Here is a 27,986-nt window from a genome sequence, read left to right as displayed (position 1 = left end):
CTGAGCATGAGCTTTACAACAAGGGACTGAAGAGCTTTAGTCCAAGTTCTTACAACATCTTCCTGTAGCTCCAGGGGGAAAACATCCCAGGGGACTGAGACGATATTCATGCACGAATACCTCATGGGGATGTTGGAAAGGTTAACATTTTGAGAGCTCAACACTTCCTTCTCAGGGAAAGAAAACATGCATGAGGAAAAGAAAAAGAACTTACTCCTTGTAAGTTATTGAAGACAGAATGGAAAACTCAAAAAAATGGAAGCAACATAAAACTTTAAGAGGCCTTACATCCAATATGGAAAAAAATCGGAGTATTTTAGTAAAATTTACTTTCACAATTGCTGGTGATGAACTATGAATGAATGCAATTCTGGGCACCAAAACATGTTTTCATTGCCTCTTATAGATGGTATAGTTCTGAATATTGAGCTATATTCTTGCAATGCTCTTCTATCTATAAATTCTACACTTAACATAGGGTTATCCATTTGGTGAATTGCAAAAGCACATAATAAAATGCATTTTATCATGTATATGTGACAGCCTCCCTTGCTATTAAAGTATCTTCCAAACACTATCGAGCAGTTGAAGAGCTCTAAAATAAACATCAAATTCCAACCACAAGTCAGAATCTCTTTCCTCCTGAACAGTTGAGTGTTGCTGTAACTTTACCCCAATGTCAAAGTACAGGTATTCCGTTCGAGTCCAGAGTTTGCAGGGAAGTATCTCATAAATTATCTGCATCAGGTGCCTCTTTCTACCTTTGAGGAACAACTGGTCATCTAATTTTTTTTTTTACTCCTTAGACAAAATAGATTCCGTGCTATCAATCCTCTCTGCCAAGCACAAAGCTGACAATATTATGAAAACAACCCAAACCTAAAAACCAAAAAAACAACCAACTTGTAATAGATTCAGCCTCCTACATTAAGTTTTATTTGTTCCTTTATTCATAACTCAAAAATACTGGCTGGTCTCCATGTTTCAAACAAGTATTTTTTTGACAGCTAGTGCCCACAGTTCAGGAGGTTAACCGCCGAAAAAAAAGAGAAGCAAAACCCACCAAACAAACAAAAAAGCCCCCACATCTCCTCTTTGCAGGTCACCTAATGTCTTCCCAGACATTAAGTCCTGGCTTCAGGTGGAAATAGCTTGGCTAAAACCGGTCTTATTACTATCCAGACCAAGTGCAATATTTCGCAAGGACCTAATTTTATGTCTCATCAAAATTTGCATAGTCTTTGTGTCTGGAAATTTCAGACCACCGTGCGCTGGCTGTCAGCTACCTTTACGCAGTGCTAGCATTTGTCCTTCCTCAGAATATTTTTCCTCAGAACTCTGAAAATACTGATTTCTAGTTAGACAACATAACTGTCACATCAAAACACATTCAATCATTTAAATCGTAACACATCGCTCACCCCGAAATCTCTTTGCAAAGCATATCTGTCACTGAATTTGTGACATTAAACAGACAGAACCGCTGTCTGCTAAAAGCAGCATCCATAATTAAGGAAGCAGAATATATGAAGTGCAGTACAATAACAGGAAGGTGGGATTTCAGTCACCTAAGGTGAGGTTTCCACAAGTTAATGTATCTTGCTCACATTTAACTGTCAAAGTTTCCTACAGACAATGGAAAGGAATAAATGGCTTAAGACAGCAATTACTCTAACTCATCTTCAATTCCTAATTTGATCAAGCTGAATCACTTTCTGTGATTTATTTCTTTCCACTGATTGTAACAGAAAGCTGAGAGATGTGTAGCTCACATTCAGGTGTTCAAAGGTTAGACATATAAGGAGGTAAGATGGATCTTATCTTGAACTAAAATGTTTCACCCGAAAGCATGAGTTTGAGATGAAAGGTATCCTCCACGGCAAACCCAAGCTATCTAAGAACTGTGGAAATGCAGTTTCATGAAAACACACAGTACGTATTGCAAGGAAAAAAACAAGGTCTTGCTATAAACACACACACAGAGATCATCTAGGTTTAAATAATGAGAGCATGGAGAAGGAGCATGTACAGCAGGAACATGATCTGATCTGACAACTGATGACTGTCATAGATAGTGCAGGCAGCAAAAATCACTTCGACTGCTCAAAACCCCAAATTCTTGCAAGCATGTGTCAAGGGTCTGATGCAGGACTCCCAAGTCCCAGTGGCCATGCCTTCAGGAACAAAAAGGACATTACATTTCTGGTCAACTTAGCTGGAGTCCAACCACTCTTCTCCCCATAACAAAGCAGCCAAAAGAACAGATGCTGAACATGGAATGTCAAACCATTTACCTCATTGCTCTGACAAGAAACCTCACAAGCCACACAGAATATGACTGGACCAGTAAGGAACACCCTAGTGTGCATTTATCCATCCTCCACACGACGTCCTGGCACCTGCCACCTTAGATTTCCAGTAACTGGAAATTCCAATGAGATAAAAGGCAAAACTTTTCATCACTTGAGCAGTTAAATATTAGAAAAGGTTGCCCAGAAAAGTTGTAAAATCTCCATCCTTAGAGACATGGGAAGCTGGGCTGGACACAGCCCTGAGCAACCTCATCTACCTGGACCTGCTTTGAAGGTGGGGTTGGACTGGAAGACTCCAGAAGTCCCTGTATTCTGTGCCCATCCTTTCAGAAAACAGCATGATGTATTGTAAAACCATCACTGAAGTCACATACTGGAAAGCAATCCCAGTAATACGTCATCCTGGTTTTAACAATTTATACTCAGAAAGAAAAAAACTCCCTTTGCTCTCAAATAAACATGTTAGAAAAATTTGCAAAACTACCACAAACTACCATTTTGATTATATTTTTGAAGGTGTGAACATCTTTTATTATTTGCTTTATAAACCTGAATTTAGCACCTCTACTCCTTCCCACCATCACACCACCCCCAGAAGAAGAAAAAAAGTCACCAATACACACAGATCAACCACAAACAAAATCATTTAGAGGAACACTGAAAATTCATCTTTTATCATCTGTGCCACCTAGCAACACACAGCACCGGATCTGAGACATTTGCAAATCTGACACACAGGAGAGCATAAGCACGAGAACAGGAGGAGAGAGAAAATCTCCTTTCCCACTTCCAAGATTCCAAAGGCACAAGAGTTTTCCATTAATTTCGAAATATTGTCACGCTTACAACAGAATACTTAAATTATTTTAAAATTGCATACTCAACATACAGGGGGGGTTGTTTGGCTGATAATTTCATCTTCTTTAAAACAGAACCAGAGCATGTATTTCAGAGATACTGAAAATTATACTGAACTTCGAAATTAAATGTAGGGCAACTATGCTTTTCTTGATCTGTTGTGTGCAGCAATAGAAAGGGCAGTCCTTTCTCTTTAAATTATTATTAATAAAAAGGACAGACTTTAAGGCATTAACTAAAAGGTGATTGCCCGGTTCCCCTCTTGGTAACGTTCAAATTTCATCCAGGATAGAGTATAAAGTATTACAAAAAAATTAACATGATAATATGCACACATAATTACTAACATGTTACTCATTTAATAAAATTTCCCAGTTAGGTACGTAAATTCCTTACCTACCCACACGTTCCTGAGCCAGGGAAATAAACGTTAACAGACTGCACGCAATAGGCCACAAAATTACAGCACAGCTGGGGAGGGACTCAAGGCCTCCTGCCTTCACTATTCTAGTGTTGGACCAAATTTATTCCTGGTTTACAATTTATTTAATATTTCAGTAGTGTTATCTATACAAACAATGCATGTGACACTCAGTTCAATAAATGCCAGGATGTATGTGATTTAAGTTCTTTAAAAAACTTGCAAGATTAATCTACTACAGCACTTTGAGAGTCATTCTAAAAAAAAATTAAAGTATTAAACATCTTTAATTTCAGTCAATAGTCCGGAAAGTATTGTAGCTTTTCACTTTTTAGGCACTCCTATTTATAATTCACAACTGGATGCAACAAAACCAATACTTTATTTATAAGCTGCAGAGCAGGTTCTATGATTTGTGTGTACAAAAAATGTAATTCAAGCTACATCTCAGGGAAACTTTCAGAGACATCCCTCTCCTGGTTTGGTGGGGCTTTTTTTTTCCTTAAAAAGAATTCAGTGAAATTCAGTTTATGTGATGGTCAAAGTGCATTTTAAAAATTGCCTGGACAGATAAACACATATTCATTCTGACAATTTCATTTTGATTTTCAGCCAGCCATTTCCCAACTGAGGTATCTCTTATATATATCTTTATCTATCTTATATTAGCCATTCTGGACAAAGGAAACTTCATTATTCATCTTTAGACTGCTTTTTCAGATTTTAAAATATATCAGCTTTCCTGCAGGTTCTATATTTTTGAAAACAATTAGACTTGAAAAACAGCAGCCTACTTATACCTTTGCACGTGGAAGGGACTCCAGGAAAGCAATGCAAGGTTTGCCATGCAAAAGGAAGAGGCAACACGGAGACCACAACTTGAATGAGCAAAGGAGAAAAGATGAAGAAAAAAAAAAAATATATTGAACAGAAAAATCAGAGGTGAAGATCACTGAGGCAAAACAGAGGTTCAGAACAACCATCCTGACTGACAGCCGTCAAGGACTGAGTCACCTATTCAATCAACTAAGCAGCTCATCATGGGCAGAAATAAGCTCCTCCAGAAGACTTCATCAGCCTTCCCCGAATACGACCTCACGCAGCTCACATCTCGCTGTTACAAGAAACTCCTTCTTTGTAGTGTTTCTTCTTAAAATTCTGTACTGCAAAGCAACAATCAGCAGTGACTGGTGATCCAGTATAATTTGAAAATCCATGAAAACCAGGCGATTCATGGCTTCATTTCACAAACTGTCATACAGTAGCAATTGCTGTTGCGAACTAGTATTTAAATGATATACACAGCACCTTGTCACCAAAATCAGAAGAAATATTTGTTTCTGTTTAAACTGATGGGGAAAGTCAGCCAAATGCCTGTGTGAAATCGCGTTCTTAGCTCTGTTACAAGTTCACATTACAATTACAAAGGTAAAGCTGAAAACAGGAGCAGCGCATGAGCTCCGCACAGGGTACAACGAGTGGGGTCAGCCATGCCCAGCGGGGCTTCAAGGACCTCACAGAAAGCCCCTCCAAAGGCAGCTTCAGAAGAGAGGGGGAAACGCTATTCCATTTTTAAAGCCTTCTTAAAAGCAGTATTTATTTGATTAAGACTGTAATAGGAGACACGCACAGATCAGTCACTTTAAAAAATCAGTTCACTTATTAAAACAAAGGATATCTGGCCGAATAATTTTTGGTTCTTTGGGATATGCAAATAATTGCACTTCAAATCAGAAAGGTGTGAGAACAACATAACTCTTGTTCGGGTTTTGCTTCCACATATACAGCCTCACAATCTCCACTCCCAAACACTGCTAAGTATCCTTACGCACCAAAAGAAGGGAATCTAAAAATTGGAAACATTTTTTCACTTCAGTTATTCAATTCAGCACAGGAGAGGGGAATTATCTGTCCTTTTCTCTGTATAGATAGCCGATTCTTAGATTTCAATTATCTGTGCTAGTAAAAGAACTTCGAGAGGATTTTAATACAGTGAAGCAATAACTTAAGTCATAAACCAGAAAACCTAGCATTATGCATTAGTTCATTTTAAAGTAAACATAGAAATTATATTATTTCTCTATAATGCCCTAGAAGCTGCAAAAACAACGATAAAAGGCTAACGACCACGCTGAAGTAAATGTTTTTATAGGATCCAATTAAGATACTGCATTGTTGTTTTGCCTTTTAAGTTCCGTTCAATACTATATCTGTGTCTAACGTCCTTCACCCTCTCTCTTCTAAAGGGAAATTCACATTAGCTGACTTGCAGTTCTTGACACAAGAACTTTAGTTTTCAACTTGACGTAAAGAGTCAAGAGCTGAAGCTGTTTTTCCAAGCGGGCTTCAGTTAGCAGTGTTCCATTCACAGACTGCTTTCAGACCATCTTCCTCTGCGGAGAGATGGGAGAAGAGACAAGATTGTACAGCAGATCTCAGGACTATGCTTGAATTTCCTGGTGTTTCGAGTGAGAGAGAGGATGCCGCAGAGTTTTGCCCCGTCAGGGAGGGCAGCTCCTGTGCACATCTCAGCATGGCAAGTGGCTGCCAGGTTTGTATAACGAGTATCCAACTTCTAGTTCTTCATAGAACAACCAAGTTGTGGTTGGTTTTTTTTCACTGATTTTTACTTTTTTTTTAACCCATCACATTTTACTATTTACTACCTAAGTCCCTTGTCACCATAATCACTTGATGCCCTACTTTTTTATTTACTGGGCACCTTTTTTCCCCCAGATGCACAAAACCCTTTCCACAAAGGAAAATAATTTCCTTTTTCTTTCCTTAACTTCATTTGACACATAGGCTTTTTTTGAACTCTTCAAACTAAGTATTACCTCCACAGTGAACAAGTTTACTTGTCACCCATCACTTTAGCCTGATGTAATGAAATGCCATGTATACTGATAATCTCCATAAAATGCAAATGACCAATTGATTCATCAACCAACTGCATTGTTTTGAACTAGCCTGCTCCTCATTTTTAATCAGTTCTCAATACATTGGGGAGTGTCAAACAACACTTAACAGCAATTTATTTTTCAGGATGCTTATTTCATGTGACACATACAAAAGGCTTGGATTCATTGAGACTATCCTATATCCTCTGTGAAAATCTTTTGTAACAATCTCAAAATGTATTTTCTTCCAGCAATGCTGAATTATTTCAAGCTCATCCCACTTACTGCTCACATCTCCATTATCCTCTAGCTTCTTCGTTCTTCTTTCCCGAAAGCTTCTATATTTAGTTGGAAACTAAAGACAGTTTTTACTAGATAAAAAACATTAAGGCTATTTTCTTCACTCTTCATGAACCTTGAAATCCTAATCCCCTTCATTCCCTCTGCTTTCCTCCAGCAGAATTCAGCCTACGATGTGGTTGTGAAGATAACTGCCAAAACTGCATGAAATTATGAACTAATTTCTTACAAAGTTGGCGATATTTTGTCACCCAAATATGTCATTTACCACACAAGAATAATTTTTCCACCCAGCAAAGCCTTCTATAGGTGTATCGACAGGCTCCTCAGCACTTTCTAATTGCCTACGCTTCCTTCTCGCTCCAAACTGATCAAATTAAATCTTAATCTCAGCTCCGTACCGAGCCTTTCTGTAGCACTGGGTAAAGCATCTTTGCTCCTTCAGCTGGGAAATGAGGATAAAATATCCCACGTCCGTGCCCCCTGTGTGTGTGTGTGCCCTCACGCTGCGTGCGGGCGAAGCGTTACGGAACAATTAGTGCCTGCATCCCTGCCTGCCGTGGCCACCGACCCGGCCTCCCGCTTCAGTCTTGGCGCTACTCGTTTATTTGCGTTTTGCTTCAGAAATCCTTTTCTGTTCTCCCTGGTTTTTTTTTTTTTTCCTTTGCATTAATTTGTTTTGCTTCTAAAGCGGAATGTAACAGCTGGTTAGTAGTTCGTTGCTCATTTATAGTTTATTCACCTTTTGTTGCTCTACATTTTAGTTCTCCTTATTCAAATGAGCATTACGTGCTGGGATTTTAGCATTAAATAAATGCTTTTCTGCTCAGTTTCACCTCTTACTAGCTCCAAACCCATCAAATATGTTATAAACAAAGACCTACAACAGAACATATAAAGCAGCACTTAGAAATCCAGTTTACCAGTGATGGATTAGGGATTTCACATTCCCAAACTACCAAATACAGTGGTCTCCTTGACCACCCAAATGCAGTGATTTATGCACAGTGACAGATTAAGCAGTCTTCCTGGTTACGTATCATTAGTGGAAATCAAAGTCATGTCAGATATTGATGGTAATACCTTTCAAAGGTACATTACTAGCCAAGCTTTATGAGCAGCTTTCACATGAATTATTCAGCGAACAACAATGCTTAAGATATATGCATATATATACTCTTGGATCCCCAGACTATATTCATCACCGGTGATTTTAAAAGAACAGAAAAGGTACTCAAACTCAAAGCTAACCTGTACATAGAAACAGCAAGTTCAGGCTATTCAATTTTATAGATTTACTATTGTAAGTGCATTACATTAAAGTGCAACAAGATATCTCAACTGCAAAAGGAATAAACCTCCTAAATATCTAATTTCTAGCATTCAGTAAACATTAAGTCTTTCTTACATGTGCTGCAAATCTATTAAAATCACTGACCAAAATAAAAAATTAAACTTTTAAATTTCCATTTAAAAGCATGCAGTCATTCTGGGTTACGTTATTGTGGATTAAAACTAATCTATTATAGGAACAGAGTAATCCAGTGCTGATGCTTATTTTAAAATTGAGAAGTGATGAAAGCAATTTTCATAGCCCATTTTAAACTTTCACTCAAAACATGTAGGTTAATGGAAGTTAATATAAACAGCACGAAACAGAAGGACTAAAATCTGATGAGGAACAATCAGAATAATTTGGTCTACCAGCTGAAAGGATACACATGTACAACTAAATTGAACTTTGTTTATGCATTTTGATTTTCAAGCCTCTTCTAAAGTTGATTACCCTATCTCCAGTTCTATCAAGGCAAAAATGCCTCCCTCTTTCTTACTATTCTTCTAAATCAACTTTTTAAATATTGGGTTTTTAACACTAGCTACGTCACACTATTTAGATTCTACTTTAAACATCTGCAAAGAAAAGTACCTCATGCAACTCCTTGCCAACTCCTGAGTTTCTCTAAATCTAGTAGTATTATTTTTTTAGTCTCTGATTTGGTTTTGTCATTCTCGGATGTAAGCAGAATTAGGGGAAGCCCCCTTTTGTTTCTCCCCTTGTATACCTTTGAGAAACAGGATCATAATTATAGTGCAAAACAATTTATGCAGCTGCAAAGAGTATTCCCGGCCACTTTCAAAGAGTTCTTGACCAAAAAGAAATCTCAGATGCTTTACAGAAATGAAGATGTTAGCTGTAAGTGGCATTAAAATGAAACATTACCTAAGTAGCAGTGCAGAGTAAATGATGAGATTTAATATAGAGAAAAGAGAGGCCTCAGCCAGCAGCCTGCATTATGCTTGTGTTTATATTAAAAAAGCTACAGTACTTTCTACCCTTAAGCGCTCGTTTCATTTTTGTACACAAATTACATCCACTCTGCCAGACACCATTTATAATGGCAGACAATCAGATCAGACATGACACTCAAGGGTTTTTTTAAACTTCATATTAAAAAAGCAGCATGTCAGTGTATTTGGATACTACAAGTTTTCCCCACCATTTCATTCACATTTATCTTAAGTTGGTAAACAGCTTAAAAGTTGCTCTACACAACTGTCCACGTCTGCACACCTCACGTGCAATGGCACGAGCTTCATTATTTAGGAAATCACTGCGAAAAATCTAGTTTTGTGCCACTTTCAAAGTCCAGGGCAATTACAATGGGCCCTGCATTGAAAAGAAAAGTCTTTGTTTCAAGCTTCCCAAAGGAATTTTTTGAGACACACAAATCGTGAAAAGTTTAGGTTCAACAGGTTTATTTTTACACAGTGATGAGGATAGCAGTGGTTTGTTATATAAGAAGCAGAGAAAATCAGCTTTGTTGTGGCAAAAAAAAAAATAATTAAATCACAGTACTCAATAGCACAGAGATATCAGAAGTTACTTAATTACAACACATTAAAATTGTTCTTCAGAAGTAGAACTAAAATTCACTGGAAGCAGGGCTCAAGCAATTCCATATCACATAGTAAGATTAGTAAGAAACCAAATATCCTGAAAAAAGAATTACAATATTCAGTATTTTTTAAACAGTTCCCTTTCTGAATCTTTGTGTTGAGCTTCCTCTTATCCAAGTTTTTTATTAAGAAAATGGATACCTAATCTAATAAGACCCTGGACAAAAACAACGTCACGAATTATAAAACTTAAAACTAGAAGAATTGTATCTCTCATAAATCAGAACTCCTCTTTTAACATCAGGAAAGGATTCTGGAAATTTCCATCCCTATCAACCACTTCCCTGAAAGAAACCAGACCTTTGAAGTGACTAGCACAGCCTGTCCTAGAGACCATAAGGAAGAAGAATTATTTTCAGATAGGGGAAGTAACCATGCCTTGAGTTTCACTATAAATGAAAACTCAGATGTAGGGACTACTGGTGGGGCACCGGTAGAGAGCACGAGAGAAACAGGGGCTTCGTGGAGCTATAATAAAAGTAGATGCAAAAAAAAGGAGTATGATTTTGTTCACAGACTATGAGGGAAAGCACACTCTGCTGTCAGTCATTTCCAGGGATGATTTCAAGCCAGTGAAGGATATGGGTGTTTAATGAAGACCAAAAAAAATCCATCAGAACATGTGGCTACAACATGTGTAAAAACATGTGAATTAAAATCTAGCAAACAGAATCACTATTAAGTTAGCAAATTTCCTTGATTTTAGTGGTTATCTTGGAAGGATATGGCATACAAATTTGTAGCCAGAGATCCCTAATATATTTTTTCCTCTTACAGAATTTGTTTTAACAGGTTTACAATTCGTTTATTACATCCCAGTAGTCTGCCTCCAGCAGAGAGTCATTCTTCATCAATTAAGACAATGCAAACCCCTTTAATACACTTCATCCCTGGGATATGGAAACTTACCTTTTTCTTTTCCAGTGTTATACAATCATAATATTATTTTAGACATAGTTTCTACTGATACTAATAGAAGCACACACACGGTAAGGCTCTGGAAATCAAGGGGTCTTAGGTTATATTTTCAATATCAAAATCAATCCATACACAAAAAAGATGTAATGCTGACATTCTCTCACATCAGGAGCACATTATGGTAGCTGGCCAGTGTTTAAAGTTTAGGGTTGTGCTTTTTTTCTTTCTTCATTATGTGGTTCTGTCAATCACATAGAATTGATTCAAAATAACGGCCATAAAAAATAGTGTCGTTACTGATCATCAAATGATTACAGCCAAATCAAACTCCAGCAACAGTATTTGACAACTCCCAGAGGACAGAAGTGCCGTGAGCTCGGCACTTGCCGCATCAAGAAATACCTTAGTTGAGCTGTTCTGTCGATAAAGCATCGAAAGCTGCACAGAGCTGTAGAGAAACAAGTGGGAGAGTTTGCAACAGCTGCTTTTTCCTCCTCTGGCAAGAGAATATCTTTGCATGAAGAGGTCAACACTGACAACGTTTCTCCCTGTCCCAGGATGGCACCGGTCGTGCCGTACTCGTTTGGTACATAGTGCTCTATCAATGCAAATGGTTCTTCTGTCTTATCAGCGCTGTCCCAAGTCTACTGCATTTAGAAACCCTCTCCCACTTTGGTTGTATGTCACGGGCTAAGTCAGTATTGAGTACATCCAGGCATACATACATGAGTTTTCCTTCCCCAAGCCAAGACAAACCAAATTACTCTTTAAGAGAAATGCTCTTTAAAAATATCAGTTAACTTCTTAAACTCAGCTGACATACGAAAGCCTCCAAAACACCAGTAAGACTGCAAGAGTTTCTATAACAGAAGAGTTGAAGGAACTGAAACTTACTTTCTGAGCGGGCTGAAGAAGCAGGTGCTCACCCAGAACGCGTCCACAGGGGAGGATGTGAGAGTGTCAGCGAAACAATTTGGGCTGGGGGAGAAGGGCACCGTGGACACAAGAAACGGGGGACAACCCTCACCTCCCCAGTGCCCCATTAGTGTTCTGCAGAAGAAAAGGAAACGTAACACTGGGCCAAGTCAACGAGAGAGCTATAAAGAAAGAGGCTATAAACAAAGATTATATCCTACGGGGCTGGAAAAGTAATACTGGAAAATAAGAAGTCCCTTCTTTCCCCTTACAGCAACAACAACAGCAACAATTTAAACCTGATTAGAGTGGTCTATTCATCATTAGTATTAGAATAAAGACAACTTTGCATTCATGAATCTTCAGATTGAAATGAAAAGAACCTGTTAAATACCAAATATTAAGACAAAAAAGTTTTAGGAAAACTACCCAAAAAGCTAACAACTCACCTTTCAGAGGTAGAAGTAATGTATTAATGACTCTTACTTTGAAGCACGTAAATATTTGTTTGTTATTCCACAAATATAGCACAATAGAATAAGCCCTGACAGATCAGCATTTATTTTGCTGCTCATCAGATTTCCAAAATCTTCTGCTACAATTGATTCCAGTGGGTTGAAAAGGAAATAAATACTACATGGTTCTGCCAATGTCAAGTAAAGGCTGTGAAAAAGCCCCAGGTAAACCAGGCCCTGCCAGACCTGACGCTGCTCTTCCGTCCACCAGCATCAGCACACTCACTCAGGGAGAGGCTTTCACCCCCCTCTTCAACTCAATTAGGTTTAGATCAACGCTTCCTGCTTTCCTGCTGTCAACTATCCTGATGATGAATTGATAACACATTTTGATGAAGGGTAGTGTGTATATATGTAATGAAAAAATACTGATTTTGCTTACATACTTCACAACAAACCTTTTTTACTCCTTGTATTCATTTTGGTGACTTATGCACGCCGTAAGTCGGATTTCCATTTCAAGAAACAGAGACAGTGTTTCAAAATCAGGGGTTTGCTGAAGATACTCAGATACTGTGCACAAGAAAGTACTTAGCTTGGTTTTGGCAGGGGTGAGGGTTGGTTTGTGGGGTTTTTTTACAACTAACATAGCAATGATGTAAGGTCAGCCACAGCTTCTCATTCGTGCGTAACAGGCATCACGCTCTGAAAAAAGCGCAATAGTGCAGGTGTGCGAGTAATAAGATCTTATGCAGGAAAAAGCTTCTTGCTTGTAAATTAAAATGATCATATAGCTGCTCAGTCTTGTTGAATTCTGATACAAATGTGCTACGTTACACCAAACCACCAAGGCCCATTCCACTAGGAACCCATATAATTCATCAAGCGAGCCATATTTCCTTTTTTAATTTAAAAAGTCTTATTATCTAGAGGAAGACCTAGATGTGTTTTTAATATATGTGCAACTATTCCATGTATGAAGAAAGACTTTTATTAGTAACTAACAGAAAGCAGACACATAAACCACATTACTCTTGGCTTGAGCGTCACCTCACCGCTGCGAAGGAGAGAGCGTGTCTTTCATCAAGAATGCTAATATATTCTTCCAGCTTCCTATTGTACATCCTCTCTGGGGCTTTTAACCACCGGACTGAATCCTGGACAAAGGAATCAGATGTCCAGAAAGAAAAGCGCAGGGGAGCAGTGGCTATTTATCCACTCTTTGCAATATTCTTCCGACAGTGTGAACCGAAACAGCCCGCCGCCGATGCCCACCGCCGCTGGATATTGAACGCCGGCGCCCAGCGGAAAGGACCTTTCCATCAGATGTCTCCAAAGATCCTCCTATTAGCAAGACTTAAGAAGGCCTTTGTCATATCAAATATGCTCAGCTGCTTACCGCATGGCGAAGCGGTGTAAGAACCATTTAAAGATGTGTCTGACATCATTAATCTATTTGCCCTCTGACCCCCGGAGCTGAACTGTAACTATGGCGACCAAAGCTTGACCTTACAACGCTGAGAAACTTTCAAGCTCGGTAGTATTTTGGGTCCCATTGTTAGGCTGAACAAAGGAATAAAGAAGAAATGTGACAGTTTCCTGGGAATTAAGGTCAGCAGGTCAATTGCCCTAAAGCTTTATTGTTATATGATAAGCAAGACCAGCCGAAATAATTTTTCAGCTATTAGGATAAAAAAAAATAAATCCTAGAGCTTTTGTTGTCTAAAGTAGAAAATTGGTCTCCATAAAAGCAATATATAACCCATCATTAAGCAAAATTACTCAATAGCCTTCCCTGCTCCATTTACAGCACAAACACAGGAAGAAATGGGTAGCAGGTATCACTTTCACATTCTCACATCGGGTTTATTGTTAATTCAAGCTTTTGTGTGCGTGCAGAAAGTATTTATTAACGTGTTTCCGCGATTGCGTTTGATAAAATTGTCAGTGTTTTCCACCTTCCTTTTTCAAATGATTCATGAAAGCGAGTGGGAATAAGCAGTCTGAACATACTGATTTTGAACATCTGTGTAAAAGCAGCATACGCCTTAGACTTAGAATAAATGCAGTATAGGAACTTGCCCTAACAAAATGCTATGACAAATACCAATCCAAATATTTACAGCCTTAATAATTAGGCTTATTAACATTGTTTATACAATTGTGTACTGCGAAGCTAGCAATGTTCATTTTAAGGATGTGTCAGCAAAATTCAAAGGCGCCTCCATTTTCAAGTGGCTTATAATTTAGTCAAGGAAATTAATTCAATTCACTAATTTACAAACATATCTTTTAAGGCTAAAAGCTTTTCAAGTTTTAGGTATCCCAATCCATACGATGTAGGACCATAAAGGAAACCTATAATACCGTTTAAAAAGCAGATAGATACAAAAGATCTAATTTGTGTGTTGATTTATGTTGTTGTTTGTTTACAATTTCTCACATCATTGCTGAAAAACGCCTGCACGTGTACATAATGCACATGTACAGCACGGCCATAACACACCAGTTTAGCTGAGCGTGTTACCCACAAAAGTAATAAAGGGAAAGTTTGTGAAGCAGAGTCCTCTTTCACAGTGGGTAAATTAAATATATATCAATAAAGTGTTTCGGCGTTCTCAAAAAGTAGTATATTTTATTCAATTATCCAATGAACATCATGAAGCAAATGCTGAAACAGCGGTGCTTGTTCATGAATAAACATGCAGGAGCACCAGTTCAAGATACTAAGATATTCTTGCAATTATTAAAGAACACAAAAGCAAAATTCCACACTGCCTGTAAGACAGCCCATTTTGCTTTTCATTTTTTAATACTCTAGCTGTGTCTGAGAAACAGAATTCTACAAAATTGGCTAACAAAGGTCTGTAGACTGCCAGTCTGACAAGAAAGTATGGCCAAAATTATGCAAATGGAGGTTGCTATCAGTAAAGAATTCAAATGGTCTGTTGGTAGAGCGCTTTCTGAAGCTATCACTGCTGCAGCTGTATCCACCCTGGGGAAAAAAATGTTAACGGCTCTAGAAAAGCACTAGAAAAGCTCTTTCAAAGAGGAACACAAACCTAGAAAATTTGCTTCCATGGGGGCAAGCAGAGGGATGTAATCAATACGTATATCTAACAGTAGGTTAAGAGTGATTTACTTTCAGCCATTAAACCCCAGAATGTATGAGAACTCTTATCAAGCAGATTACTCCTCTTACAGAGGATGTCCAAAGCCACTGAAGCCAGACAAATCACGAACTGGAGAGAACAGATTTTAATAGAGAGGGCAGCTTGGAGGGCAATCATGCAACAGTTAATATTTAAGATGGGCAGTAGACTCTTCATTTCACCTTGGAAGATCAGATGCTTTTTGAAGTTGTGCCTGTCACAGCTCTGATGCAAAAAGATAATGCTGAGAGGTTATTTGGGCCCCGTTATACAGAAGGTCATGCTAAATGTCATAATGGCACACCAGGTTACTTTCATCCTCTGTGAACCTGACACAAAATATTCAAGAGTCAAAAAGCACTGGCTCTTTATAAACTATCCTTTTGAAATCTCTATATTTTAAGTTTATTTAAGAAATAATAACAAGCTTGCCAACTTACTGTGCTGAAGCTTGGCACAGAAGGGGGGCATTACCAGGTTCCACACTCCTATTACCCACCCATGAACAAATACCTACTCTGGAAGTCAAAAGAGACTCTTTGAAAAACTCCTAAACCCTCAACAGTTATTACTTTCTATACAACCGAATCCCATCTGAAGTCATACATTTAAGTACTACTGAGTTGGCACAGAAATGGATAAAAGCCAGGAAATTCTAAGTTTAAGCTGACTCGCCATCCTTAGCACACACTATTGTCCTTTATCCCTAAAATTTAATTAAAACCCAGTCCTGACCAGTTGAAATAAGTAGTACAGAAAACTGATTATCGGAATTGCTTTCCTCCAACGGTCTATTGTGCTACACTTCCTCTCTGCAAAATACAAAAGACTCTATGTACATTTTTCTTTCTCTGTGAAAAGAGGGCTGGAAAAAAAAATACAGTCTGAACTTTTATTTAGTTGCCAATTGTGCTGTGGAATGAAACTAAGCATTTTCTTTTAAAAGCTGATTCAAATTCAGTACTTAATCATGCCATAGCGGAGCAAGAGCAGCAGCAAATTATGTTACAATTACATTAGAAATTCTTTTACAAGATTTTGTTTTCAGTCACTTCTAATCTTTCAATAGCTGCCGTTTCCAGGGTTGGTATTTTCCTAACAACATTTTTGCCTGAAACTAGCTGCTCTGATCAGAAACATTTGGAATGTAAGGAAAATATGAATGTGCACATGTGTGCAGAGCACAGACAGGGAGGAAAGCAGTCACACCAGATTAACAAAAAAAGTTCTAAAAGCCATAAAACATTTCCTTTATTCTTCTAATTTTTTTTTCCTTATTCTAGCAGATTATTCACTCCTCTACTCCTCACCAATTTGTTTTCAGCGCTGCAGATCCGTGCAATATACTATTATAAAGTAATTGTTTTAAAATTTAAAAAGGCGTGTTCTATTAACTCCATTTGAAATAACAGACTCAAAACACAGGCCTCAAGTACCGACATTAAAGGAGACACACCACTAACTATGTGGATGACTAAGCCACCCAGAAAGAGGTAAAGGAGCTGGTAGGCAACAGGACACACGAATTGACAGCACAGGTCTTAAAAGTCCTCTTTGTCTGCACTGTTCTCCCTCTTAACCCAGAAAAAGTCAGATGATTTGAAGATATCAAATAGCGTCTGTTTTCTAAACGCCACACTAATGCCTGCATTTACAACACCCACTGTTGAAACAATCTCAAAAAGGCTTAGCTCAGCCTGCAAACCCCAAAAAACTTTAAAGGAACCTTAATTTGCAATTTCAAAAAGATGCCTATAATCCAGGTAACATATTCCTGCCACCAGATGAAATAAAAAAAAAAAATATGTAAATCTATCTACGGGATTATAAGGATATCCAACAGAATTAGAAAGTTTTCAGGTAAAAACTATTAAACTCGTGTAGCTTCAAAGAGGAAAGGTGGAATCCTTCACAGGCCAGCAACAGGTCAGTGCCTGTTACAGCGATGCCTCATCATTATTCTTGTAAATGACTTAAGGTTTGGCTGCCTTCATTCTCATCTACCTCTGCTTTTTGCCGCAAACACAACAGAGCAACATGTTTGCTAGCTGAAATGAGAACATAAAACCATCCCATATCCTCCTGACTCTCTGGCCCAGCATATATGAATATGCTTCTCTGGCATACAGTCTTCTAGAGTGTGGGATCTCACAGCAAAGGACAAACTGCCAACGCCCTGCCTCTCTCCATGGCATTCCTGGGATTACACTGCTTACAGTCAGTTTTTTCCACCAGTCACTAATGGTCAAAGTTAATAACTTCCCTTTGTCTCCAAGAGAAACCCAAAACACCCTTGGACGAGAAGGTGGCTGGATTTCATAGTGCGCTACATAGGATTAATGAACTTTATTGTCTTATGAGGAGTGGCTGAGGGAGCTGGGGGTGTTCAGCCTGGAGAAAAGGAGGCTGAGGGGAGACCTTATCGCTCTCTACAACTACCTGAAAGGAGGGTGTAGAGAGGTGGGGGTCAGTCTCTTCCCCCAAGTAACAGGCGACAGGACAAGAGGAAATGGCCTCAAGCTGAGCCAGGGGAGGTTTAGATTGGATATTAGGAAAAAATTCTTCACTGAAAGGGTTATTAAGCATTGGAAGAGGCTGGCCAGGCAAGTGGTTGAGTCACCATCCCTGGAGGTATTTAAAAGACGCGTAGACGTGGTGCTTAGCAATACGGGTTAGTGATGGTTTTTGTCAGTGTTAGGTTGACAGTTGGACTAGATGATCCGAAAGGTCCCTTCCAACCCAGGCAATTCTATGATTCTCTGGTAGCTACCAAGCAGCAGCCCCACTGCTCAGGTGACCACCAGAATAAATGCTGCACGTTCCGTCAACAGTTTCAAGAGAGTGTTTCTACTCAAAATCTTAAGTAACGTAAGCACCACATTGCAAGAGAGCAAAGGGCTGCTACTCATGACAAAATGAACAGCTGCCACACAATTTGATGGAAGTGCCAGTTTCCATGCCAATACCACAATCCCTTTGATGAGGCATTTTGCCAACATATTAAAATCCTTAGGACCATCAGGAAAACAACAAAGTAATTCCACAGTGACAGCCCCAGCATGTTACGGTACGTATCATTTTAAAAAATATAGTAGATGTAGCATTACAGGTTACAGAAAGAACCGAGAATTTTTTACTTTTGGAAATTAAAAAGCAAAGAAGAAAACTGTTTTTGTAGTAATATGACAGGCGACATAAACCATAAGAAAGTTGATAGCTGCATATGCCAAACTCTCATGTTTACTAAGAACAAGTTTATACAAGAGCTCTAAGGCAGAAGTTCACAGATGCAGCGTTGAAGTCAGTTTTGAATGGTGATGGTGGGTGGGAGACCACAGCTAACTAGCAGGCAGCAGGGCTTTGCAGTTGTTTTGCAGGCAGCACAGAATGGTGAAGTAAATAAACAAATAAGTGAAACTGAGCCAGCAGCGATCTGTGACGTGCACTGTCACTGGCTGTCATTCAGAGCTGGATCATCTGCTCTTCCAGCTGATGTATTCTACTTGAAACCATTCCACGCACAACGCATGCACAGAGAGTCTCCACTAAATCCGTGGATACTAAGCAGAGCCCCGTCGAGGCTTGAAACCTGACTTTTTGTCTTTCTGAAGAGCGTACCTGCAGTACTGTTAGAGCTGACCACAAAAGCCCACTTGAGCTCCAGAGCACAGCACACCCGACCTAACCACCAGGCTGCAGGGGAAGAGGATGGTCCTGCTCCCTTTCTACAGTGGCGCAGGCACCAGCGCTTGTCTGGCTCCACCATGAGCTGCAAGGAAAAGCAGCACTGGTGGAACGTATTTTATTTTGGGGGGGAAGTGTGCTTTTCTGGCAGCGGAGCTAACTAAAGGATTGGCCAAATGCAAGTGCTGATGCAAAAGCGGAGACGGGGCTGCCCTCTGTGGTAGCAGCCAGCCATTCCAACAGCCCAGCTCTATTGTTCAAACCCATTTCTAGATGCTCTTGCCTGGAGTATCAGGGAACTGAACTCAATAACCTGAATCCCTCCTCTTATACACTTTTAGGCTCCGCTGTGTGCACAGAGTACAGTGCTGACCCGGCACCGGCCTGAAATGATTGTGGCTGAACAATCCATAGCAATCATGACTTGTGCGCTAAAGAATTTACAATTGCAATCAGAGCCTCTCCACATCCCCTGGGAAAAATGATCAAGAAGAAATGAAATAGGCTTTGTTATACCCACGAACAATAACGTAAAATAACATAAACTAGAAATAAACTGGAAATAAAGACAAATGCTAGGCAAGCTAACAACAAATAGAGTTTTCATTTCTCATTGGGGTTATTTTTAGATGCGTTCATATTTAAATATGAAGGTAATTTCCCAGTGCAGCTGTTAACAGCTCTTCCTGAGCTTCTCTTGGAGTTTGGGTGTTGCATCTGCTGGCATTTGCAAGGCAAACTTCTGGTTTTAGTGCTTTAAAACTATAAAAACAAATGTTTCAAGCATTACTTCCAAAAATCATACTTTGTATCTCAGGGGACACTATGGTTATTTTATTTGTAAGAGGTTTGAAGTTTTATGTATAAAACTATGCTGCTATGCTAACAAGCATCTTGCATGTTTTTTAATCTATCGAAAGACATACTGAGATATGTATAAGGTGAACAACAACTATAAATACAGTGCTAGTTCAGGCACCTCTGGTGGTTCTAGAAATGCATGATTTTAAAGAACCATTGTTAAGGTCAAGAACTACTCCAGTTTTAATTAGGGGACTTGGTCTATTTCTCACATTCAAGTGAAGATTAGCTTTTTTTGTCAATAAGTGGAAATTAAATATTCCTCACACATGTTACTGTATCGGAAAGCCTGCTTAACTACAAATAGACACATTAATGCTTTAAAGAGGACCACGAACACACCATATTTGATTCAGATCACAGTTCCAACCAGCCCTGTCACACCACCAAGTAGTTTTTGCTTTTATAGCAACGCGCAAAACTGAGTTTTACATCTACAAGTTTTGCCATAATACCTGAAAATTAGAAATTGATTTATATTCTGGTTTTATAACCTGTCTAGACTACCAAGCAAAGAAATGAAAAGCCAAACCGCCCAAAAGCGTATATCACTGATCTCTCTATTCCATGGCATCACTTACACTGTAATGACTGCACTACAGACCTTTCTCCTTCCCTGCTGGGTTGGCAGATCTAGGTTCTGCCTTTGACCTTCCACTCCTCTCCAAAGGGAATGAAAATAAAGCCTCTGGCATTGGTGCCGCAAGCTTTCAGTGGAGAGCTGTGTGTTTTAGGGTAGAGGAGCAGGTGGGACAGCGACTTTGAGGCAACTTTGAAAATCTTTTTCTCCATCAATGAATTTGATACAAAGCTCCTACAGTGTAGGCCACTCTTAGGGGAGACACGCGTGAAAACATGCTGAACTATGGATGTAAAAAGCAGGAGTTTTGTTTTCTCACTTTTAAGGTAAGAGGAAAACCAAGGAACTCAAAGAAAATACAAGACCTTGATGAAAGCATTCATCACCTCCTCAGACAAGACATCTCTCTTACGCTGTGCCTTATGCATGGCCACATCCATCCTAAACTCTGCCAAAATGCCTTCATTTTTCTGAGCCACAGAGCTGAAAGTCTCCTATAGGTTTCTACAGGTTGCTTCACCTCAGGATTCCCAGCATTTCCCCCAAGGCTTTGGGATTGGCAGAAACTATTAGCGCACGTTCACAAAAGGCCAAAGAACAAAAACTTTGAGGAATGAGATTAAAGATGGATTAAGGAAGAAAAAGAAAAAAAGAGTAAAACACTGCTCTAGATACCAAGCTTCAAATAACTTTCAGATCCTGTTTCCCATGAAACTTCTTTCTTTTACCACTTCAAGGAACTTCATCCTCAGCAGCAGCAAGGTACACCAACTAAATAATATGTGCCCATCACCTGTTCAAAGTAGTTCTCAGGTCTCAGGCCTTCTCCTCACTTCCATGCTTAACAGCGAGCTCCAGGCAGACACCTGGCAGGGGAGAGCTTCTCTCCACCCACCAGCATTCCTAGTCATTCTCTCCAGGTGTTGCAACTGGAACACGGGTGAAAACTGTAAAAGGGATGGCTCTAGGAACACCTGGGAAACCCTCCAATGTGAATGTGCTTCTGAGACTTGAAGGAAACAGTGTGACCCCACTGAGCAAGCCAACACTTCAGAATTGAGATCTCCTTTAAATTCCAGGTAAATTCTAGACAAAATATCAGTGGTAAAAAGTAAAATCAGTATTAATAATGTATAACTAGGAAAAGCAAATGTGAAAGAATACACATATGCCTTAGAACTACTTTTTTTTTTTTTCTGTTTAGCTTCAAGGAGCTTTCTACAGCCAGCAGATGCCGAAGCCAAGCCAGCTCCACACTGATTCACACAGATGGTGCTGGTAGAGTTGACTCTCGTACAAGAGCGGCTTGTCTTCTCAACTGAGATAAAGTTTCTGCATATATATCCTTTCTCTGAGTCAGAATCTCATCAAATGTAACTACACTCCTCATGGCCAGGGAAATTTCAAGATTCCTGTTAACTCATTTTTAATCACCGTATCAACTCGTAACTTTCTGCCAACAGCATTAACTGCTGTCGTGCAAAGCCATTTCTGAAATGCCCTCTCTTGCTGAATAGACAAAGACAGAATAATCACCCCTACTTACGACTAAACAAATCTGTTCAGACAATGTAAACTTAGTCCTTCCTTTTGAGTTATTCATGTATTCAACACTGGCACATAGCCTTTCATAATTTCAAACCCAGGTATTACACAAGCAAATCAGCAAATGCACAGACTCCAGTTTATTACTAGATGTTAACACAGACTAGACACAAACAAGGCAAGCAACTAGGGTGGTGCATTTGGTCAAAATAACATGTGAATGCTTTGATTTGATTTGCATGCAAAGTGGGGGGTGTACATTTTTTTAGAGATAACAGATCACCACCTAAAGCCTTCACCAGCACTACATCCACGCAATTGGTTCAAGTTTACAAAGAATGCTCAACATTCAAATCAAGTAACTAATACATTATAGATCTGCACGGAACTTGGCCATTGTGATTTCACAAGATTAGACCTATGTGAAACTGCTCACCTAATTTGGAACCAACAGGAGAAGGAAAGAAAATAGGAAGCTCTTTAACATGTAAAAGAGGGCCAAAGGAGAAGGACAATGAGGGAGAGGAGAGATCTCAGCAGAAGCAGCATCTCCGTGGCAGATGATCAATGCACAAAGGGCTGGAATGTAAAGTCTCCTGCGTGGGTTTCATGTGCAGAAGAACAGCTATTGGGCATTGGAGGAGGAGGAGAGGAGGTGGGTAAGAGGCAGGGCATATGCAGAAAGCCCAGCAGAGAGAGGCTGACAATGATGAGAGGGAAGAGAGAGGCAGCAAAAACTCTAAGGCTATCAGAAAGTAAAACAAAACAAAGAGAAAGGACCGGAAGAAGAACCATTTTGGTGGCCTGAAAGTAAACTTGTGAGAAAGAATGTGAATTTCAAGCTTCCAGCACATAGCTATGAAGAACTAAGATTTATGAAAACCGCATATGGAAGTACAACTGTTCTTTTAGCTACAGGCATTGTTTAAACTTCTACCTCAGAAGAGGGGAAATTCCACCATAAAAAAACATCACCAGGGGAACATTAACTCCTCTGTGAAAATATTTCTTTGTCTGAGAAAATCTCATTTTGAGTCAAGATATTTAATGTGAGAACTGGTCATAATTTTGCAAAGTGAAGTGACACTCGGTCAAATAATCCTCACATCTAGGTAACCAACACTTCAAGGTAACTTGTGATCTAACTGCTATTTAACTTTGAGCATTTTTCATCCAAAAAGTCTCCCGAAAACTGCCAAACTCCTCAAGTAAACAGAGAAAGCAGATTTAATCTTCAAATGGATATACACCTGCTAGACGCAAAGAATCCAATAAGAACCATGACCTTTCACCAAATGGATACCTGCTTGGTATCTAAACAGTCAATAGTAGGAGCAGTGAAGAGTTCACAAACACCAACAGGCAAAACAGGAACAGGAGCATGGACAGAAAGGAGTCACCCATCCCAAGTGCCTTCTTAGCAAGCCACAAATCACTACTGCCTCGCCTCTCTCCCTATTCTTGAAGGCTACCTTTGGGCAGCTCTCGCATAAGCATCTATTAAAGCTCCAAGAAAAGGAGCCCGAGACCAAAACCGCACTAGAATTATGATTTTTTTTTTTTTGCCATTGCAGAAGGTTTAATATTTTTTTCCCTTTTTCTAGTATTTCTCTACTACTGACAGTCCTTCTATAGAGGCAGGCGTAAAAATGCATTTACTGCTTTGGTCGGCTCAGTATAGACTGCATCCATAAAACCTTGCATCTGCAAATACAAGAACTACCCTCAGGGAAGAACAGCAGTTTTGTCCTCTACCGGATTCTTCCTCACACATACTAGACGTTGCTAACAATCACTAAGCTTTCAAAGTTGTCTTCAGGTGACGCTATTTTTCCTTCCTCTAACACACTTTCAAAACCACATCCGGCATATGGAAAGTCTATCCTTACTTGGTCAAGCTTGCCATCAAAAACTCCATATTCCTCACAGCTGTGAAAGAGTTAGCTCTGTTTCTCCTAAAAACTTTGCCATGGTGGCTTCATGGCTTAAGAACTAACAAACAGAGGAAACTGCCCTCTAAATACAAAATCAGCATTAGGAGCAAACTTTTTTTTTTTTACTTTACCCAGTCAGCTTTCTTTATCCATTTCTGTATGTTCTGTAAATCAAAAAAGATAAATACCTTACTCATACGCTTTGCAATTTCAAGTACCCCATTAAGTTACTTAATTTTGCTATCAATAGCACATGATCTGATAAGCAAAACTGTTTATTTGCCTTAGGAAAAATAGAGATGTGGTTGCATCAGGGGTGTTTCTGAGTTGACAGGTCTTTTCCCTGGGGCTGTTTAGGAGAGTTGGAGAGAAGAACAGGGAGAGAGCATGGAGAGAAGGGAGAGGAAGGGCTGAAATCACAGGTGCAGTGGTCTAATCTCCTGGCCCTTACAGACAGAACAAAAGAATAATCACAATTACAACTATTACCTCTTAAACATTCCTCTGTCAGGAGAAAAAAAGCAGCACTCTTGAGACCACCTAATTTTAAACAATTATGTAGTTTTAGACTCTTCATACCTTTTTTGCTCTACTGTGGACTGTCTCGCATGATTACATTCTCATTTTTGTTGCATTTGATACACAGCTGCTGCACTAACTTTGACATGGTACTCTATGTACATACAACAATGCTGAAAGCTGAATTTGACAGGCATTTATTTTTGAAGGAATGTAGCCAAAATTGGATTCTAATGTTGAAATGGTTCAGATCATTTAAAGATTAAACTCTAATACAAACTGCAATACGCATTTGCTGAGAAACTGTACTTAGGACAATATCAGAAAACTTTATAGGACATGTATCATACAAAAGTTCATATATTACAGCGTTTCTTTTTCTTACATGTCTCTACAAATCAACCAATGCCTAGCTTGGATTTGGGACAGCCTGCTTTGAAAAATCAATATAACCTAATAAAAGCCTAAAGCTAAAAACCACTAACGCTCATTTCAGGGTATTTCATTGAATATCAAGCTATTACTCTCAGCTTTATCTAAAAGAAATCTGTCCTTGGGAAGCTCGAAGAAGTAATCGTTCTGTTTTGATGCCTGAAGAGAGGGCTCTCTCCTCTGCACTGAGGATGAGTGATCTCAGATTCAATTTCACTTCCCGGTCAATGCATTTGGTTTCTTAACATTTCATAAATGTCCTGCCCAGAAACGTTTATGACTGGAACCTGATTTACAGCAGGACAAAGTAGATCCAAACAGCCTGTTGAAGTCATAGTGAGAGTCATTCAAGTCAACTTTTGGCTGAGGGAGTTTCCAGAACTGGGATTCTTAGCATACCATCAGAGTGCTCAGGAAAAAAAAAAAACAACCAAGCATCATTATCACGTTGACCTAATAGTACCTTGCAAGTATGGTTTCTAAGCTTGCACTAAAACTCTTTGAAACACATTATGTAGTGTAAGTACTCTGAATTTGCCATCTACCATCTTTTAAACTCTCTCAGCCCATTAAATGTTAACAAGATTGCCATGTCTTCGAAAGGTAATTTCCCTATGGGTCTGACAAGAACTTTAATCTCCATGTCACGAGCGTTAATTACTTTTACAAACAAAATACAGGTAAAAGACTATTTAAAGTTAAAAATTCAATTAAAATATCTCATTATATTCTTGAGGCTTGATACATCTGTGTTACATATGCATATTTTTATTCCCCATATATGAGTATACTCCATCGGTATTAACAAAATTCTTCTGTTCTCCTAGAATTCAAAAGGCCTTGAATTGTTATGTTTTAAGGAGACAGCGAACATGGTCAAGTTCTCAACATACAAGTTTCCTGTGAAGAGTATTTTAAAGGCTACCCATGTTCTTAAAAAGTATATTTAGGGAGTTTACATAAAAAAATGCAGTCAAAAATCTGCTTGCAACAGCACATTAAAGACCTTTCAGTACTCCAGACTAACTGTGACCTGATAAAATCTAATTATTTCTCACACGCCTATTGGAATTCTCCAGGAATATTTACTGTAATTTCTAACTGGTGCCACAAGTACTGGGCCAGCCTTGGAATACAACTGAAAGATAGCTGAATGCGTATCATATACATCTTTTATGAATATCCCACAGATGTATGTTAAGTCTTAGCAACATGGCACAGCAACAAAAAGCTGGAATCTGTTAACTCATATAACTAAGTCAGGCAAGAGAAATACCAAATATATGATGTTTTTGAAAAATGCTACTACAATCTTAACAGAATCTCAGTTTAAAAAGAAAAATCTACAGGATATTCGCTGCATCTCAAAAGGCCTTCAGCATTGCCATAGCCCACTCTTCTGTCCCACACGACAAGACACAGACAGGCTGTAATACCAAGCACACCTGTATTTGTACAGTGCATATACATATGCATCCATATAGCCATGCATGTAACCTGTTATATATATATTTAGATGTATGTGCAATACCGTTGTATATACTGAGCTGATTAGGGCACAGCTCACTCTACCAGGACTATCTGTACAGACAATTGTACCTTAATTTGAAGTCAATTTATTCGATAATTTTTACTCTCCTTGGAGAAAGATTAGATTTGAAGTGATAGAGGAAAAAAATCCTTCTCCCTCATTGTCAAAGAAAATCAATCTAGGATTCTTTTTAATTAGTTGAATAAATATAGCATGTATATAACATTTCAAACATCTAAATACCAAATACATCAAGCAGCACTCACAAATCTATTCAAATTCCTCCCAAGAAAGAACGAGGTTTGACACTTCCTAGTTTGTCTATTTGTTTTCGCCAAAAGGTAAACAAAAAGGAATTTAAGTATTCAAACTTTATGCAGAAAAGGCAACTTTTTGGTGGTTTCTGTAAGCCTTAAAGAAATCAAGCTCTCTTTAGACTTAACGAAGCTTGGCCTTGCTGTCTTTGATGCCAGCAAAAAGTGCTACTGCAGGACAAGAGGGGCCAGCAGAGATGGTTTTGGGGAGCCTACCTTGCCCTGGACATCAGCTCCTTGTGGAAACCAGGATCACCTGCGCACTGCTAACAAGAACAGGACACTTGTGAGGGCAGTGGCTGTCAGCCTTGAAAGAAACCCCCATTTTGATGGAAAATTTGGAAAAAAACAACAGCAGACACATCAACTGCATCCGCCAAATCCAATGCAAATCCAATGCCAAGTCCTAGTGTAAGCTAGCAAGCTACAAGTAAAGGGACAGTAGGTTTTGTAAAAAAAGCACCTAGGGAATATATTTTCTAGCTTGTTCTCTACCTACTGTAAACGTTTGGTTTTGTTAAAAGAGTAGAAAGTTTGTTTTCCAAAGAAAAACCCCTGAACGGGCAGGCCTCGCTCTTCCTCCATCTTGGGTCTCACACCATAAGGTGTCTCCACGAGAGCACCATCCCAAGCGGAGCAGGAAATCTGGGCAGCCCCTATCCGCCAGCTGATTTTAGATGACATTAAGTGCCAACACCTCGAAAAAACCTCTAAACCTCCCAAAGTGGCCGCCCTCGCCCATGACGCCTCAGGCCTTGCTTTTGGGGGACGACGCTCGCTCACTTGTGGTGGCTGAGGGAAGAGACGCCCACCTATGAGTTTTTTCCTTTTAAAAACACTTGTGCCGCTCCCAGATGGCCTCAAATTTGGGGCCGAGACCGGTGGCCGGGGTTAACTTCCCCGGTGTAGCGTAGAAAAGGAGTAAGAAACAGCCGAAGAAGGCACACACACACACCCCCCCTCACCCCCGGGGCTCCCCACAGGGCTGAGGCGCCGCCGCCCCTCCCCCGCCCCGGCCGGGCCATGGCGCCGCCTGTTGCGCCCCCTGGCGGCGCCGCCGCGCGCCCCCCCGTCCGCGCCCCGCCCCTTTTCCCGCCCCTCTCCCGCTGACGTCGGGCCCCGCCCCCGCGGGCTCGCCGCTGCCGCCGCGACTTGAGGGCGCGCGCCGAGCTCCGCGCCAGCGCAGCGCTCCCCGCACCGCACCGCACCGCACGGCGGGCACACACACACACACACACACACACACACACACACCCCCCACCACCTTCACCCGCCCCAGCCACGGAGTGGAATTACCGACGGTGGCCGCGCTGTAAAATAGCCGGGATCGCCCCCTCTTCCGTGTCCCCCCGCAGGTAAGCGCGGTTTCTCCGCAGGAGTTGCGCGGCTCGGGGGGG

At 39.8% G+C, this 27,986-nt stretch overlaps 2 protein-coding genes across 6 annotated transcripts in view; one reads left to right on the top strand and one right to left on the bottom strand.

The window, feature by feature from the left end:
- Positions 1 to 27,986, bottom strand: part of MACROD2 (MACRO domain containing 2) — an 897,605-nt gene that overhangs the window by 752,050 nt on the left and 117,569 nt on the right. The gene's annotated exons all lie outside the window — the stretch shown is intronic.
- FLRT3 (fibronectin leucine rich transmembrane protein 3) overlaps positions 27,811 to 27,986 on the top strand; it is a 13,597-nt gene continuing 13,421 nt past the window's right edge. The window contains exon 1 of the mRNA XM_014966419.1: positions 27,811 to 27,944. The gene's annotated coding sequence lies outside the window, so the exon portion shown is untranslated. The remainder of the gene's footprint in view (positions 27,945 to 27,986) is intronic.

The sequence above is a fragment of the Calidris pugnax genome, unplaced genomic scaffold (assembly GCF_001431845.1).
Source record: "Calidris pugnax isolate Ruff unplaced genomic scaffold, ASM143184v1 scaffold31, whole genome shotgun sequence".
Classification (NCBI taxonomy): domain Eukaryota; kingdom Metazoa; phylum Chordata; class Aves; order Charadriiformes; family Scolopacidae; genus Calidris; species Calidris pugnax.
Note: the sequence above shows the minus strand (reverse complement) of the source record. Positions and strands in the feature narration are given on the sequence as shown.